Source organism: Maylandia zebra, linkage group LG16, assembly GCF_041146795.1.
Source record: "Maylandia zebra isolate NMK-2024a linkage group LG16, Mzebra_GT3a, whole genome shotgun sequence".
NCBI lineage: Eukaryota > Metazoa > Chordata > Actinopteri > Cichliformes > Cichlidae > Maylandia > Maylandia zebra.
In genome coordinates this window covers 9036876-9042314 of record NC_135182.1, presented here as the reverse complement: position 1 = coordinate 9042314, position 5439 = coordinate 9036876, and positions in this window count along the sequence as shown.

Below are 5439 nucleotides of genomic sequence, written 5' to 3'. Positions count from 1 at the left end.
CACAAGAGACCAAGGAAGACCCACAGAGGGGCAGCTGCGCCACTGTCCCAGTAAGAGCTAAGGAGAGTCCCAGATGAGGGCTCATTCAGAAGCCAGGGGGAGTTGCAGTGACGTGCCCGTGAGCTCCGCCGGCAGCCAGCTGTGCCTGAGTGACCGAGCCCCAGGCCGAGAGGCCGGGGGCACCCCACCTCCGAAGTGGCCCGAGCAAGCCCCAATAAGCGGCCGCCAAGGAGTGAGCCGGCGTGTACCCGGACGCCCACCCCCAGATACAAAGAACCACCAACGCACCGACACCTGAGGGAGTCCGCCACCGGCAGGGGAAGTGGTGGTGGGGGGAGATAGGCCTCCAAACCTTGGAGGGCCCGAGATGTCCCCAGAGAGGTGGCGTCTGATACCCAACCTGACATATAGACACAGACATACAGGCACACACAGACACAAACATCCATTCCCACCCTCATGCTCTCATATGCACTCACTCCACACTCAACCGACGTGGAGACAGACATAAAGAGACGCTGTATACACGATCACACTCCCCAAGCGTACTCTACGAACCGGGTCTAGGTACCCTTGCCCCTGGAGGGGGGAACTGCACCCAGACCCAGGTGGTGTTACCCTTTTCCCTGCGGTGGGGAGAGGCAGACCGCCCCGACTCCGCAGCAGCAGGGAGGCCCCACACTCCAGACCGCAGTCGGACGGCCAACTCCTCCTAGCCCCCCCGCTCCAGCAGGCCGCAGAGAACGGGGGTGAGAGAAGACTCCAAACCTCCCTCCACCCGCTCATTGTAGTGTTGATGCATGTGTGTTCTAAGGTGCAATTAAAACCCAGGAGGGCATGGAGCTACCTGCCAGAGAGCAGCAGGTAAGCGCATAGTCCCTCCTGCTAGCCCTCAATGTCTACGTGTATTTAAAATTGAGACATTTTTAGAATAAGCTGGAACCCTTTCATTGTGTTATGGACTTCAGGTCAACAAAAGCCATACCTGACTGAGTTGCAGAACTGGTTGCTGGCTCTGGCTGTGACGAGGTAGATGGGACAGGAGGGACAGGCATTATCTGGTCTTTTTCATTTTCAATGATGGTGGCACATTCTGCAGTCAGACGTCTCACTGCAGCTTGAGCATTGGTCTGACTGCAAAACCCCACAGCCTTGAATCTTGGATCAAGCAGGGTAGCAATGGTCATGACACTCATTGTTTCCAAGTAAGACGAACATTCACCCAGCATTCTTGTGAGGTTCATGCACAGCTGGCGGGCTTTGTCATCCAGAACTTTTTTTTTTTAGCAATTGCTAAAATTGCTAAATACCGCAGCATGCAGACAAGTGGAATGACTTTGGACCCAGATACTCTCTGCTCTCCAGAAAGTTCAGTAGTGGCTGTGTAAAAAGGAGAAAGCACCTCCAGGCACTCTTTAACTGAGAGGTACTCCTCAGCAGTGACAGGTGTGAGATCTGTTCTCATTGAGACAAGGGCAGCACTAACTGTCTCTCTCTCTCCTCATACAGACGCTGCAGCATAGTGTATGTGCTGTTCCACCTGGTGTCAACCTCCTGAAGGAGCTTTAGATGTGATCTGCCCATCTGCTGCTGCATTTGGCAGAGCTTCTCCTTTGCTGTTGCGCTAGATCGGAAATAGCTTACCATTTTACAAGCCTTACCTCTGATCTCCTCAAGCCCAGGCGTGTTGTCAATTGATTTTCTCACAATGAGGTTCAGAGTATGTGCAATGCACTTTGTGTGGCGCACTTTCAATATTTTAGATGAGGAAATCATGTTTGGTGCTGCATCAGTGACGAGGCATCTGACTTTATTTTGGATGCCCCACTCCTCCATCAAAACCTTTTTCACCTCAGCAATATTTTCGGCTGTATTTGCCTTGGAGAAATGTCCCACTCCTAGCAATACTGTGGACAGTGTATCTTGTTCATTGACAAAATGACATGTCACAGCCAAGTAGGCATCCATATGAATGGATGTCCACATGTCACTGGTGAGACTGACAGCTGTAGCCTTCTCCACTTCTCTCTTTGCTTTCTCCTTTTCCTCTTTGAACTTTTCCGCCACCATTTCCTTTAGAGCCTTTCTGGTGGGGATTGTGTAAGTTGGGTCCAAGACACCAACAAACTGTCTGAAACCAGCATCGTCAACAATGGAAAAGGGCTGCGAGTCCTTCACGATCATGTTCACCAAAGCAGCATCGACCACCTTAGTGGGCTTTGTGTTCATGATCCCTTCAATACACACAAACATTTGAATATGAGGATAAAAATAGGCTTAACATGTTGTATAAGTTGATTAGGCTTTAATGCCATTATTCGCAGGTAGTTCAATAGTCATTATGTGTTGTGGGATCAAGTAAATGGGTCTCCCATCTTACCAATAGCCTGCGGACATTTCATAGGAAGCGGAAGAACCACTAACCAGTACATCCTCTCACCCAAAAAGTGAAGTCAAACGCAATTAGTGACATTTTGTGCTAGTGATGGGAGACATGAATGAATGACTGATTGACAGTTGATGTCCATACCATAAATGCTTGGATTCACTGTCATTGTACTCGTAGATGGGACCGCATCATGCTTAGCACGGAAATGCCTCAGCATTGATGAGGTGTTGTTGTTGTAGGCCAGCTGCTAGTCACAGACCAAGCACTGAACCTAAATAGTACATAAAGTAATTCTAGTCTTATTTATACACACACACACACACACACACACACACACACACACACACACACACACACACACACACGTGCTTAACATAGTTATTAAATCATCAGCCAATACTCGGTGTAGGCCATAGCTGTATAATCTGTATAAGCTCTATAATCTAAATATTTTTATTGCTATAGTACAATTAATGTTGTTATGCATTTAATTTTCAATATATTATCTTACAGAACTAGAACTAGAAATAAATGGTAAAGCAAATTATTATTAAGATGCCAAGTAACAATTATTTATTTTAATTTCTGAAGAGAATGTTATGCTTTATTAATTTTACTCCTGAGAGAATTCCAGTTTAAATTTGATTATAAAAATGTGAATAATTCATTTTGAAATTCTTCATCCCTGTTCAACATGGTAAAATGTTGAACTCACTGAAAAGGAAAGAGTCCCAATTACAGGAATTAACTCATTTTTATGACAGGCAGTCTAATAAATCTAAAATGTATTGACAATTAATGTGGCATTATTTTATTTATATCAGTTTTAATGGACATAGCCTGCCACACCTTTATCGAATTGCTTTGTTGAAATCAGATTTACCCTTGTTGAAACGGTTAACGTTGTCTTAATTTCCTCTTTTAGGCTGTTGTGAAATGGCTGCAATGGTGAAACTCAGAATCATTTTCTCCGAAAATGATTCCCGGAGATTGATCCTTCCAAATGGGATGCCAGAGTCTGTCAGTGAGCTAGTTCAGCAGATAAAGGGACAGTGTGGAGTTAATGGGGACTTCAGACTTCAGTTCATGGATGCAGAATTTGGGAATGAATTCACCAACTTGGAGTCAATGTCGGACATCCAGGACAAAAGTACCATCAAGATCATCTTTAGCTCAGTTGCACCTGTCGAGCCTGGTGAGCCACTGATCCCTCTTTACTCACCTGCTGCCACTTCCCGCACTCTAGATGACTCCTCATCCATTTCATCTCCTGGGAACTCATTTGATACAGATATATTGTCTTCTCCTGAATCTACTTCCTCAAGAGCCACTGCATGGCCCGATGTCTTCCCCATTCCCCGGTTCTCTTATGATACTCAACTACAGCTGGACAGGGCCAATGCTACTTTCAAAGAAACTGGAGCTTTGTTGAATCCTGATCATAAAATTAAGTCTGCCATTCTTGATGGTTTAGCTGAAACAATTGTTCAGTACAAGGTCTACCTCTCTGACAGGGAGTTTGATGAGGTCGCAGAAGCTCTTGTAACAACCCATCCATGTTTGAAAGAGCCTGGTTCAGTCACTGGATATGGCGGATGGAAAACAAGCTTGAAGTATAAACTTGCTAACTACCGAACTAAGCTTAGACGGCTTGGTTGCCCTGAAGTTACTGTGAATTCCTTAAAACATAAACCTGATGGCAAATGTACTCCTGCGTATGGCGTGAAGAAGCCAAAAAAAGCTGAAGTGAATTACTGCCCCACTTATCCAGCTGGTGAAACTGCAGAGACACTGGAAGAAATCAGAGTGGACCTCCTGTCAGAAGTTAAGAAAAAAAACAATGACCACAGGGTGGCTGCAATGATGGAGAAGACCTTTGCTCTCAGAAGGCAAGAGGTAGTACGTGAAGCACCGATGATTGCTGATTTCAAAATGAGGTGGCCAGCTCTCTTCCATGTGTATGAGGTAATTGAATGGGTTTAAAACAACAGCAATATTTTGCTTCCATTGGATTATTATATAAAAGTAACTTGTGACCACATGGGATTTACTGAAGATCAGCTAAAGCAGCCTGTGTTAGCTCAGCTACAAATATGAATGCAGGAACCTAATATACAAGAAATTAATGGATTATGCATTCACATGTATTGAACAGACTTGACTCACTTTTAAATGGACTGAATAATGACAACACAATCCTCTGTTAATTATTTGTGGTTGTATTTGCCTTTGTTAAGTATCCTGGGGTTTTTTTTAAAGGTGCTGTGTAAATCTCAGTTATAAATGTATTCTTATTATTAGTTTTGTCTGTTGGATTATTATTCTGCCTTTTGCAGGTGAGTGCAGAATTCAAGAGGATTACAACAATCCATTTGCAGTCTAAGTTCTTCTCCCAGCTGGATAGTTATTCGGCAAATTTTATGAAGATATATGCCAAGAAGGGTGGAGTGCAAGGGAGAAACATTAAGACCATCATGGCACCTGCAACCCAGGTATGACAAGATATATTTATACAAGCCCAATTGAAGAAAGTTTGGATATTGTGTAAAGTGTAACTAAAACCAAAATGCAGTGATTTGCATTTCAAAACCATCTTTTACTTACAAATAAACATAGAAATTTGGTGAGTTAGAAACATTTGTAAATGTTTTTGTACTTGATTCTAATCTGCTGCTGAGTCATTTTTATTCTCCTTAAACTGCAGCTGAACTAACCAGTTAAATTTGTAATTCACCTTAAATATCTGTTCAGTGACATTGATTTCACTTTGATATGGAGACAAGCTAATGTGATTTCCATGTTTCCTTTATCAGGCTGCGTGATGGTAACCTTTAGTGTTCAAGTGAGCCCAGATTAAATTGTCAGACCCTAATGTTCTGATATCACCTTACAAATAAACAACAGCACTTTAAGCAAATAATTTACTGGAACTACAATGTTTATTTTACTGCTCTGTTTATTAAAACATCAGATTCAACATTTGCTGCACCATTCATCACTAGTCCCTAAACAGCATGGGTGTTTTTTACTGTTATATTTTAGTCTTCTTT